Consider the following 14,502-nt stretch of genomic DNA (forward strand, 5'->3'; position numbering starts at 1 on the left):
AAGGAGAAGTTAGCTATGCGTGGTTTGTACAAAACCCCCAAAACCAGTGAAGTTGGCACGTTGTGTAAATGGTAAATAAAAACAGAATACGATGATTTGCAAATCCTTTTCAATTTATATTAAATTGAATAGACTGCAAAGACAAGATGTTTAATGTTCAAACTGAGAAGCTTAATTTTTTTGGTGCAAATAATCATTAACTTAGGGGCATTTTATCACTGTGTTACATGGCCTTTCCTTTTAAAACACTCAGTAAACAATTAGTAACTGAGGAGACCAATTTTTGAAGCTTTTCAGGTGGAATTCTTTCCCACTCTTGCTTGATGTACAGCTTAAGATGTTCAACAGTCCTTTGTGCTATTTTAGTCTTCATATTGTGCCACATATTTTCAACGGGAGACAGGTGTGGACTACAGGCAGGCCAGTCTAGTACCCGCACTCTTTTACTATGAAGCCACGCTGTTGCAACACGTGGCTTGGCATCATCTTACTGGAATAAGCAGGGGATCTTTGACGTTGTTTGGATGGCAACATATGTTGCTCCAAAACCTGTATGTACTTTTCAGCATTAATAGGCCGGTAGGTCGAGAGAGACGGAGACAGAGACAGCGAGAGAGACAGAGAGAGAGAGAGAGACAGAGAGAGAGACAGAGAGACCGACAGAGAGACCGACAGAGAGACCGACAGACAGACCGACAGACAGACCGACAGACAGACCGACAGACCGACAGACCGACAGACCGACAGACCGAGAGACCGACAGACAGACCGACAGACCGACAGACCGACAGACCGACAGGCCGACAGACCGACAGGCCGACAGGCCGACAGGCCGACAGGCCGACAGGCAGACAGACAGACCGACAGACCGACCGACAGACAGACCGACAGACCGACAGACCGACCGACAGACAGGCCAACAGACCGACAGACAGACCGACAGACAGACCGACAGACAGACCGACAGACAGACCGACAGACAGACCGACAGACAAACCGACAGACAGACAGACAGGCCGACAGACCGACCGACAGACAGGCCGACAGACCGACAGACCGACAGACCGACCGACCGACCGACCGACCGACCGACAGACCGACCGACAGAGCGACAGACAGGCCGACAGACAGGCCGACAGACAGGCCGACAGACAGGCCGACAGACCGACAGACAGACCGACCGATTAATAGATAGATAGATAGATAGATAGATAGATAGATAGATAGATAGATAGATAGATAGATAGATAGATAGATAGATAGATAGATAGATAGATAGATAGATAGATAGATAGATAGATAGATAGATAGATAGATAGATAGATAGATAGATAGATAGATAGATAGATGGATGGATAGATGGATAGATGGATAGAACTTTATTGATTATTTTATTGATTGAGTCATGGGCATTTTATAGTGGTTGGAGTGTCCGCCCTGAGATTGGTAGGTTGTCAGTTCAAACCTTGGCCAAGTCATACCAAAGACTATAAAAATGTGACCCAATGCCTGCATGCTTGGTACTCAGCATCAAGGGTTGGAATTGGGGGTTAAATCACCAAAAATAATTCCCGGGCGCGGCCTACGCTGCCGGCAACTGCTCCCCTCACCTCCCATAGGGTGAATAGAGGACAAATTTCACCACAATTACTGTGTGTGTGACAATTATTGGTAAATTTAACTTCAATGTTGGTTTTTGGCCTTGCCGCTTACGTGCAGTGGTTTCTCCAGATTTTCTGAACCTTTTGATGACATTACGGACTAGGGATGTCCCTATCCAGGTTTTTGCACTTCCGATCCGATACCGACACTGGCCGATACTGGCCAATCCGAGCATGTATTAAAGTTTAAAGTTATTTAGCCTACTTAGTTGTCAGATTCGTGCTGGAAATGATTTTAGTACTGTTGATAACAACTAGCCAGCTGAATTAGGTGAGTTTGAATAACACTAAATAGTTGGTATTCAAGGATAAACACAAAATATCAAAAATTATACATGACAAACAGAAATGGCATCATTAAACAGTAAAAAAGTGAACAGTATAATGTGCAAATAATACTGTAAAAAAAAAAAAAAAGAATTAAAAAAAATATCTACACACTCCTTTTTAATTGTTTGCCCCAGTTGGGGGGGGGGGGGGGGCAAACTATTGAAGTCCAAGCAGAATGGGGAGATTCTTTCTATCAAAGACGAGCACTTCAAGATGCTCAGGTGTCAGCCTGCTTCTGTGTTCATCTATGATGAGTGCTAAAACGCCTCTTACTCGCAAGAGTCATTAAAATGTCTTACAACTTTACCACCACGCTTGACTTTATTGTGGCATGTTTTGCACTCCACCTCTTCATTTTTTTTTTTTTTTGTAGGATAAAATAATCCCACACAGCTGACATTTTTACCGTAACTTTCAATTCACACGGCCGTCTGAACGGTTAGAACGCAGACTTGTGGATGTTTTGAAGGTGTGCTGGAAAATGCGGAACAGAGTTAAGGGAGCAGCAGAAGAGTGGAATGTATTTTTTAAATCGGGGCGTTGGAAAACACGGACTGGAGTTTTTTTAAAAACTGGATCTGGATCGACATTTTCCCATGCCTTGCCGATCAAATTTTTGGCAAATATCAGTGGCCGATCTGATCCAAATATTGGATCAGGACAACCCTATTACGGACCGCAGATGGTGAAATCCCTAAATTCCTTGCAATAGCTGCTTGAGAAATGTTGTTCTTAAACTGTTCAAAAATGTGCTCACGCGTTTATTCACAAAGTGGTGACCCTCGACCCGTCCTTGTTTGTGAATGATTGGGTTTCATAAAACCCAATCATGTCACCCGCCTGCTACCAATTCGCCCGTTCACCTGTGGGATGTTCCAAATAAGTGTTTGATGAGCATTCCTCAACTTTCTCATTCTTTTTTGCCACTTGTGCCAGCTTTTTTTTAAAACATGTTTCAGGCATCAAATCCCAAATGAGCAAATTTTTGCAAACAATAACAAAGTTTACCAGTTCGAAAGTGAAATACGGTATCTTGTCTTTGCAGTCTATTCACTTGAATATAGGTTGAAAAGAATTGCAAATCATTGTATTCTGTTTTTATTGACCTTTTTTCATGTTTTTTTCTCAAAAATGTAGCACTACTTGCTTTTTAAAAGGTGCAGTATTTGTTAAATAATTAGTACGACAACTTACTAAAGTGTGCCAGTTGTATTAGTATATTGACAAGTACTTTGCTCTTCCTGTACGCGCTCGTTTAGTTATTCAATGCGATCTCTCCGCCGGCGGAGAAAATATAGGCATACCAATTCCACGCAAGAATAATCAGCATGGGCAGCAGTAACAACAAGGCTTGTTAATGGTTGAATGAGCAAAGTGAGGAAACGTTTGCAAGAGAAACCCTTGCAAATGTTGTGACATTTGACAATTGAACACAACACCGGCTATGTCATCATCACCAGCTTCAATCTATACCAAAACATAATTTTCGGTCAATTAATAGGATAAATTTTTTTGTGTGTGTTTCTTCCTCTTTTAAACCGTTCAATTCAGTGTTTTTTTCATTTATTCTCTACAAAAAACCTTCCGTAGAATTGAAAAAAAATGTCTGACGGAATGACAGACAGAAATACCCATTTTTTTTTAATATATATTTATCTCTTTCTAAATATATTGTGAGAAATCATTAAGATGATCAGTGTTTTTTACAGGCCGACAGACAGGCCGACAGACAGGCCGACAGACAGGCCGACAGACCGGCCGACAGACCGGCCGACCGACCGACCGACCGACCGACAGGCCGACAGACAGACAGGCCGACCGACCCGCCGACCGACCGACAGGCCGACAGACAGACAGGCTGACCGACAGACCGACCGACCGACCGACCGACAGGCCGGCCGACCGACAGGCTGACCGACTTACAGGCCGACAGACAGACAGGCCGACCGACAGGCTGACCGACTTACAGGCCGACAGACAGACAGGCCGACCGACAAACCGACAGACCGACAGACACGCCGAACGACCGACAGGCCGACCGACAGACAAGCCGACCGACAGACCGACAGACCGACCGACCGACCGACAGACAGGCCGACAGACCGGCCGGCCGACTGACCGACCGACCGACCGATTGGTCGGTCAGAGTTTTCACAAGGATAAATATCATTAAGTATTAATAACAACTTAAAGTTAAAGGTAAATTGAGCAAATTGGCTATTTCTGGCAATTTATTTAAGTGTGTATCAAACTGGTAGCCCTTCGCATTAATCAGTCCCCAAGAAGTAGCTCTTGGTTCCAAAAAGGTTGGTGACCCCTGGTCTAGACCCTATGTGTCCTTTAATCAAACATTTGTTTAATCCAAAAGAATAATTGCTATTATTGGCTGATATGAAAGTAGCACATGGGAAGTGTGGTGTAAAGGCTAAATAAATGTGAATGTGTAAAGGTAGACTGAAAGTCCCCGAGGTCCGCGGGGGAGTGGACATTTTCCACAGAAAGGTGCGAGACTCTTTGATTTCTCAGGAGGTTTCCACAACATCACGCTGTGACCTTTCTTCCCAGCTGAGGAAGAGAAGATGGGCTTTATTTCACGGGCGTCTGAGAACATGTTAGTGTTTTCTCCGGAAAACAAACCCTTTTACAACTGCTTATAGCATAAAAGGCGCGGCGGGTAATGGCGGCCGCTGGCTTTGATTTTGCACTTTCCGTGCTTTATATCTTTTATTTGGCGTTTAACCCCGGAGAACACAAAACGTGGGAGGGGGAAGAGATTGGATCTGACATTGAGGCAACGGCGGCATTGTCACGGTGATTATGCGGCGGCATGAATTCATGTCTTCACACCATTCCCTGGGTAACATCGTAATGTTTCATGCCGCCGTGCAGGGACGTAAAGAACACATAAAACCTAATTACACCCTCAGCTTCGGTTATTGCGGTGAATTTTAGTCATCCCATTATTCAACCCGATAAGAGATTTTCTCTTTGTGGGCAAATCCGACTATCTTGATTTTCTTGGTTGTTATAGCAACAAAAGTATATTGGAAGTGCTGAATTCAAAACATCATGAACACAACCTTCCAGCTCTTAATGGGGGGAACATATTCTTCTTTAACCAATATGGTGCCGAGATATCCCAGCCATTGTTTTGGATAAGACCCAATGGTGGGAGATTGGGGTGTGGATTAAAGACGGGTACCATATAGAGCTGGGCGATATAGCCTTTTTTCAATATCCCGATATTTTTAGGACATGTCACGGTATACGATATATATCTCGATATTTTGCCTTAATATATGCTCATGTTGAACTTTCATGCAGAGAGGGAAATCCCAACTAGAGTGAGGCAAAAAAATATTTAGTCAACCACCGATTGTGCAAGTTCTCCCACTTAAAATGATGACTGAGGTCTGTAATTTTCATCATAGGTAAACTTCAACTGTGAGAAACAGAATGTGAAAAAAAAATCCAGGAATTCACATTGGAGGAATTTTAAAGAATTTATTTGTAAATTATGGTGAAAATAAATCATTGATTAACCATTCATAGTTCTCACTGATGGAAGGAGGTTTTGGCTCAAAATCTCACGATACATGGCCCCATTCATTCTTTCCTTAACACGGATCAATCGTCCTGTTCGCTTAGCAGAAAAACAGCCCCAAAGCATGTTTCCACCCCCATGCTTCACAGTAGGTATGGTGTTCTTGGGATGCAACTCAGTATTCTTCTTCCTCCAAACACGACGAGTTGAGTTTATACCAAAAAGTTCTATTTTGGTTTCTTCTGACCACATGACATTCTCCCAATCCTCTGCTGTATCATCCATGTATCCATTTTGCTATAAACTCAACTTGTCTTGGAGGAAGAAGAATACTGAGTTGCATCCCAAGAACACCATACCTACTGTGAAGCATGGGGGTGGAAACATCATGCTTTGGGGCTGTTTTTCTGCTACGGGAACCGGACGATTGATCCGTGTTAAGAAAAGAATGAATGGGACCATTTATCGTGAGATTTTGAGCCAAAACCTCCTTCCATCAGTGAGAGCTTTGAATGGTTGACGAAATATCTATTTTCCACCATAATTTACAAATAAATTCTTCAAAAATCCTACAATGTGAATTCCTGGATTTTTTTTACACATTCTGTCTCTCACACTTGAAGTGTACCTATGATGAAAATTACAGACCTCTGTCATCATTTTAAGTGGAAGAACTTGCACAATCAGTGGCTGACTAAATACTTTTTTGCCCCACTGTAGGTGAATTTAGCAAAGTTGTATTTATTAAAACGGTTATTAAGCAGTGGCACAAACATTCATGTCATTTCCACAACAGAAAGTGCAAGATTGTCGGAGCTATGAGTGCACTTTAATGCATGATGTCTCTAAGATAACATATCAAAACATCGAATTAAAGTGCACTTTTGGTACAGATCGCCACTACAATGTTTTAAAACAAATTAAGTGCACTTTTGTGCATGATGTCACACAAGATATTTCAATAAGTGTCAAATAAAAATGAGCTGCATTATAGGAAATCAAATAGTGTATGTCCTTCGCTATGTGGTAAGTTCCTGTGGACGTTATCTCCTTCTGTTGTTGACTATTTTCTTTGCACGGTGTTGATCTGGAAATGATTGATTGGGCATTTTGTGGGTGTGAAATTCAGAGTTTCAAGCACTCTTCATTCTCCAGCGGGTGACTTTTCAAATGATGCAAATTTTTGTAGCAACGCTTTTGCAGCATACTTGACATATTAGGGTTGTCTGTTCTACATATTAGAACAGAAGAGTTGAGTTTATACCAAAAAGTTATATTTTGGTTTCATCTGACCACATGACATTCTCCCAATCCTCTGCTGTATCACCAAAATAGAACTGTTTGGTATAAACTCAACTCGGCGTGTTTGGAGGAAGAAGAATACTGAGTTGCATCCCAAGAACACCATACCTACTGTGAAGCATGGGGGTGGAAACATCATGCTTTGGGGCTGTTTTTCTGCTAAGGGGACAGGACGATTGATCCGTGTTAAGGAAAGAATGAATGGGGCCATGTATCGTGAGATTTTGGGCCAAAACCTCCTTCCATCAGTGAGAGCTTTGAATGGTTGACCAAATTCTTATTTTCCACCATAATTTACAAATAAATTCTTTAAAATTCCTACAATGTGAATTCCTGGATTTTTTTTTCACATTCTGTTTCTCACAGGTGAAATGTACCAATGATGAAAATTACAAACCTCTGTCATCATTTTAAGTGGGAGAACTTGCACAATCGGTGGTTAACTAAATACTTTTCTGCCCCACAGTATATTGTTAAATGCTGCTTTCTACCGTGCTTCCAGAAGTATTCACATTGCATAAAGTCAGTGTTCAAAAACAAGAAAAAAAATACAAAAATGAAATAAGCAAAATTATCTGCCAATAGAACAAGAAGAATCGGCATGTCAAGACTTTCCAAAACAAGTAAAATGAGCTAACCTCAAAGAACCCAAAAATACCTTAAAATAAGTATATTCTCAATAATAAGTGCATTTTTCTTGGTAGAAAAAAAACAAACCTTTTTGCTCAATATGTTGAAAAATATTCTTAAATCAAGTAAACGCTAGTGCCATTATCTCGACATAACGATATGCAAATTACAGACCTCTGTCATCATTTTAAGTGGGAGAACTTGCACAATCGGTGGCTGACTAAATACTTTTTTGCCCCACTGTATCTTTTATGTTTGACTGCCATCTACTGGTCACACTTATTACACCATGTACCAAAAAAAAAAAACTTTGAGGTCGGTAAGCACGACCAGAATTCTTCCGTATATTACAAAATACGGTACTTTTGAGTGCCTGCAGCGAAAATGAAGAATGTCTGCCAAAATATGTCCGGTTCTTTTCCCTCCTCCTCGACTTAATCCTATGTGCCGTCAATCCCGGGGCTTCCAGCGCGTCTAAACATCAGCTGGTTCTCAAACAGCGTTGACAGGTTTTTTCTCAAATGAGCGAAGCGTGCACGCAGGTGCCGAGAACCAGGTTTCCGGCTTAGGAGTGAGCCCACTTACGGAGTCTTGGCAGCACTACAAAAAGCATTCTTCCTCTCCACCTGATTCTAATTATTGGGAACGTGTTTCAGCAACGGCATCCAGAATCTATTAGAACAAACAGCTGTCTGTGACAATTAGGCCACAATCATGTCGCATGAAGGAAAGTCGTCCATTGTGAAGTGCACTTTCTTCCAGCCTATTCAAGCCGGAGTCGAGTGATTAGGACGAGCAAATTTGATTTTGACGACGCCGGGCGTAGTAATATTAATGAAAATAAATGCCGTTAATCAGCCTCCAATGAATGTTTAGCCTAAGAGGTGAATACAGCATTTATATTCAATGAAAAAGCATTTAAACGCAAAAAATAAAATATGTTCACAGAGAAGTCAAGGTGAGTGTTTTACTAAGCGCTATCACTTATTTAAAGAAGCTGCCAGGAATCCATAAAGCAAAGACAAGCTGTGGTAAGAGATATCAAGACCAAACAAAGCCTGTTCAGCCAGATAAAACAGTGCCTTGAGAAGTATGTACACAGAGATAAAATGAACAGGAGCGGGCGTGTGCCAAGTTCTGCCACGGAAAAGGGCCGGCCAATGCAGAACATTCCCTCCGGTTACGCACCGGGGCAAAACGCAGACGGGGCTGGATCCGAGGGTTACCGGATTAGGGGTCCGTTATATTTCGCTTTGGGCCGCTTGTGTCATGTTTTGTTGTCACGTTCTGTTTGGTTTTGGACTCTTGTTTGTTTTGTCACCGTGACTACCAATTAGTTTTCACCTGTTATGTCACGCAACTAGTTTGTTTGGAATCACACACCTGTCAATAATCATAGCACTAATTAAGCCTGTAGTTGCCAGGCAGTCAGGCTGGCGACATCACCCTCTATCACTCTCTACACACCCTGATACCTGATTGCTCACTTCTTGCCATAGATTAATTATTTTCACGCCACTGTAAGTGTTTTCGTTTTTGTTGTTCATAGTTCTGCCATTGTGCGATTTTTTGTTCGTACCTTTTTTTGAGTTAAGATTAAAAGATGTCGTTACCTTCACATTGTGTACGGTCTAGTCGATTTGCACAAGGTCTCTGAGGTCAGCTTATACAATGCACATCTGTATCCAAAGATATCGTTACCTTCACATTGTGTACGGTCTAGTCGATTTGCACAAGGTCTCCGAGGTCAGCTGATACAATGCACATCTGTATCCCAACAATACACACCTGTATCACAATAATATACACCAGTATCCCAACAATGTTAACCTAAATCCCAACAGTAGACAAATGTACCTAACAATACAAACCTGTATCCCAACAATGCACATCTTTATCCCAAAAATACACTCCTATATCCCAACAATATACACGTTTATCCCAACAATACACACCTGTATCCCAACAATACAGACCTATATCCCAACAATATACACGTTTATCCCAACAATACACACCTGTATCCCAACAATACAGCCCTATATCCCAACAATACACACCTGTATCCCAACAATACACTCCTGTATCCCAACAATATACACGTTTATCTCAACAATACACACCTGTATCCCAACAATACAGACCTGTATCCCAACAATACACTCCTGTATCCCAATAATACACACCTGTATCTCAATAATGCACACCTGTATCCCAACAATACCAACATGTATCCCAACAATACACCCCTGTATCCCAAAAATACACTCCTGTATCCCAACAATAAAAACGTTTATCCCAACAATACACAACCTGTATCCCAACAATACAAACCTATATCCCAACAATGCAAACCTGTATCCCAACAATACACACCTGAATCCCAACAATACAGACCTATATCCCAACAATACACACCTGTATCCCAACAATACATTCCTGTATCCCAACAATATACACGTTTATTTCAACAATACACACCTGTATCCCAACAATACAGACCTATATCCCAACATAACACTCCTGTATCCCAACAATATACACGTTTATCTCAACAATATACACCTGTATCCCAACAACACAGACCTGTATCCCAACAATACACTCCTGTATCCCAATAATACACACCTGTATCTCAATAATGCACACCTGTATCCCAACAATACTAACATGTATCCCAACAATACACACCTGTATCCCAAAAATACACTCCTGTATCCCAACAATACACACGTTTATCCCAACAATACACACCTGTATCCCAACAATACAAACCTATATCCCAACAATGCAAACCTGTATCCCAACAATATACACCTGAATCCCAACAATACAGACCTATATCCCAACAATACACACCTGTATCCCAACAATACATTCCTGTATCCCAACAGTATACACGTTTATTTCAACAATACACACCTGTATCCCAACAATACAGACCTATATCCCAACATAACACTCCTGTATCCCAACAATACACACCTGTATCTCAACAATACACTCCTGTATCCCACCAATACACACCTGTATCTCAACAATGCACACCTGTATCTCAACAATGCACACCTGTACCCCAAAAATACACTCCTGTATCCCAACAATATACACGTTTATCCCAACAATACACACCTGTATCCCAACAATACACACCTGTATCCCAACAATACACTCCTGTATCCCAACAATACGCTCCTGTATCCCAACAATACACTCCTGTATCCCAACAATACACTCATGTATCTCAACAATACACTCCTGTATCCCAACAATATACACCTGTATCCCAAAAATACACACCCGTATCTCAACAATACAGACCTATTTCCAGACAATACACACCTGTATCCCAACAGTACACTCCTGTATCCCAACAATACACACCTGTATCCCAATAATGCACACCTGTATCCCAACAATGGAAACCTGTATCCCAACAATACACCTGTATCTCAACAATACACTCCTTTATCCCAACAGACACATTTATCTAACAATATACACCTTTTTCCCAACAATATACACCTTTATCCAAACAGTATACACCTGTACCCCAACAATATACACCTGTATCTAACATTAAACACCTGTGTCCCAACAATATACACCTGTATCCCAACAATATACACTTGTATCCCACCAATGCACACGTGTATCTCAACAGTACACACGTGTATCCCAACAATGCACACCTGTATCCCAACAATACATACATGTATCCCAACAATATACACGTGTATCCCAACAATGCACACCTGTATCCCAAAAATGCACACCTTTATCCCAACAATAGACACGTGTATTCCAACAGTACACACCTGTATACCAACAATGCACACCTGTATCCCAACAATACACACGTGTACCCCAAAAATATACACGTGTATCCCAACAATGCACACTTGTATCCCAACAATACACGCCTTTATCCCAACAATAGACATGTATCTAACAGTATACACCTGTATCCCAGCACTATACACCTGTATCCCAACAATATACACCTGTACCCCAACACCATACACCTGTATCCCAACAATGCACAGGTGGAATTTTTTCCCATTCTTGCTTGATTTACAGCTTAAGTTTTTCAACAGTCCGGGGTCCCCGTTGTGGTATTTTAGGCTTCATATTGCGCCACACATTTTCAATGTCTGGACCACAGGCAGGCCAGTCAAGTACCCGCACTCTTTGACAATGGAGCCATGCTGTTGTAACAAAGGACTTGGCATTGTCTTGCTGAAATAAGCAGGGGCGTCCATGATAACGTTGCCTGGATGGCAACATATGTTGCTCCAAAACCTGTATGTACCTTTCAGCATTAATAGTGCCTTAACAGATGTGTAAGTTACCCATGCCTTGGGCACTAATACGCCCCCATACCATCACATATGCTGGCTTTTTTGAGCCTACAAAATTCCAGGTGGTTCTTTTCCACTTTGGTCCGGAGGACACGACGTCCGCAGTTTCCCAAAACATTTGAAATGTGGACTCTTCAGATCACATAACAATTTTCCACTTTGCATTAGTCCATCTCGGGCCCAACGACGCCGACGGCGTTTCTGGGTGTTGTTGATACATTTCTTTGGTTTTGCATAGTAGAGTTTTAACTTGCACTTACAGATGTAGCGACCAACTGCAGTTACTAACAGAGGCTTTCTGAAGTGTTCCTGAGCCCATGGGGTGATATCCTTTACACACCGATGTCGCTTTGTGATGCAGTACCGCCTGAGGGATCAAAGGTCCGTAATATCATCGCTCACATGCAGTGATTTCTCCGGATTCACTGAACCTTCTGATGATATTACGGACCGTAGATGGTGAAACCCATAAATTCCTTGCAATAACCAGTTGAGAAACGTTGTTCTTAAACTGTTGGAAAGTGACGACCCTCGCCCCGTCCTTGCATTTCACAGAAGCTGCTTTTATACCCAATCATGGTACCCACTTCTTCCCAATTAGCCTGTTCTCCTGCGGTATATTCCAAATAATTTTTTGACGAGCATCCCTCAACTTTCTCAGTCTTTTTTGCCACTTTTGCCTGCTTTTTCGAAACATGTTGCAGGCCTCACATTCCAAATGAGGTAATATTTGCATAAAAAAACGTTTACCAGTTTGACCGTTAAGTATCTTGTCTTTGCAGTCTATTCAATTGAATGCAGGTTGAAATCGATTTGCAAATCGTTGTATTCTCTTTTTATTTACTATTTACACAACGTGCCAACTTCACTGGTTTTGGGGTTTGTATATATTATTTTATGGTGAAATGTTTTATATTATAGACTCTCCTAGTATGTGTGTCTCAACTTCTGAGCAGCACTTTGTTTTTTGTTTAGTTTCTTTTTTATAAATAAAGCGGATTGGATTGCAGTGGAAGCTCTTTCTATTGGTGCTAAATATACGTTTTAATTCTCAACACCAGAGTGAGAAAAAAAAGCACTAGTGATGAAAGAAAGCCACACTTGGGCGCGAATCAGAGGGATCGGTTCTGCCGCCGCGGATAGAGATCAGCCGGTGGGCACAACTAGACCCGCATACATCTGTACACACGGCCAGGTGATTTATCTTCTAGAATACTCACACAACACCGGGAGGCGTTTATCCAAAAAGATGTCCCGGCTCGTAACCCTTCCCCCCACCAAAGAAGAACGTCTTGCAGTGTTTTTTGTGTTTTTTTTTCCTGTAAGCCTTTTTCTTTTTGCTCACAATTGTTCCCAGAGTCCTTGGAGGTATGGGGTGTCTTCAGTGAAGCTGTGTGTTTAGCCAAGGGAGAATGTGCTTTATCAGTATCATGCGTCAAAAAAAACAAAAAAAAACATGCTCATTGTAGCCATTAATCCTGACTCTCTCATTGTGTTTAGGAAAAAAAAATCTACATAAATTGTTGGATTCATGTTTGTTTTGTAGGTTAAATTGGTTTATATAGTGTGTTGTGAGACAATAATGCGGAAAAATTTGAATGCACTATTAATTATTGAGTATTAATAAATAATTATTCAGTGTATTCATACAATCAGTATACACTTTATTGCCAAACGTATTTGGCCACCCATCCAAATGATCAGAATCAGGTGACCTAATCACTTGGCCCGGCTACAGGTGTATAAAATCAAGCACTTAGGCATGGAGACTGTTTCTACAAACATTTGTGAAAGAATGGTGATTTCCAGCGTGGAACTGTGCAAAAAATGAAATGTCCTCGCTCCAAAATATCCCAAAGTCAACTGCCGGCTTCATTATAAGAAAATGGAAAAGTTTAAGAACAACAGCAACTCAGCCATAAAGTGGTAGGCCACGTAAACTGACAGAGAGGGGTCAGGGCATGCTGAAGCGCTTAGTGCAAAAAGGTCGCCGACTTTTTGGTCGACTTTCAGTTGCTGCAGAGCTCCAAACTTCATGTGACCTTCCAATTAGCTTCACGGAATGGGTTTTCATGGCCGATCAGCTGAATCTAAGCCATACATCACCAAGTCCAATGCAGAGCGTGGGATGCAGTGGTGTAAAGCATGTCGCCACTGGACTCTAGAGCAGAGAAGACACGTTCTCTGGAGTCATGAATTACACTTCTTCTGGCAATCTGATAGACAAGTCTGGGTTCGGAGGTTGCAAGGAGAATGGTACATTTCGGACTGCATTGTGCAGAGTGTGAAATTTGGTAGAGGAGGAATTATGGTGTGGGGTTGTTTTTCCAGGAGTTGAGCTAGTGAAAGGAACTTTGAATACTCCAGAAAACAATTTGGACAACTCCCGTTTGGAGCGGGCTCCTTCCTCTTCCAACATGACTGTGCACCCGTTCACAAAGCAAAGTCCATAAAGACATGGATGACAGAGTCTGGTGTGGATGAACTTGACTGGACTGCACAGTGTCCTGACCTGAACCCGATTGAACGCCTTTGGGATTAATTAAAACGGAGACTGAGAGCCAGGCCTTCTCGACCAACATCAATGTGGGATGTGATATTGGACGAATGGTCAAAAATTCCTATAAACATTCTTTGCAACCTTGTGGACAGCCTTCCCAGAAGAGTTGAGCTG

General features: G+C 41.8%; 1 protein-coding gene across 1 annotated transcript in view; it reads right to left on the reverse strand.

Annotated features, from left to right (window-relative positions):
• The window catches only part of pcdh11 (protocadherin 11), a 591,758-nt gene that overhangs the window by 186,907 nt on the left and 390,349 nt on the right, over positions 1–14,502 (reverse strand). The gene's annotated exons all lie outside the window — the stretch shown is intronic.

The sequence above is a fragment of the Nerophis ophidion genome, linkage group LG05 (genome assembly GCF_033978795.1).
Source record: "Nerophis ophidion isolate RoL-2023_Sa linkage group LG05, RoL_Noph_v1.0, whole genome shotgun sequence".
Taxonomy (NCBI): domain Eukaryota; kingdom Metazoa; phylum Chordata; class Actinopteri; order Syngnathiformes; family Syngnathidae; genus Nerophis; species Nerophis ophidion.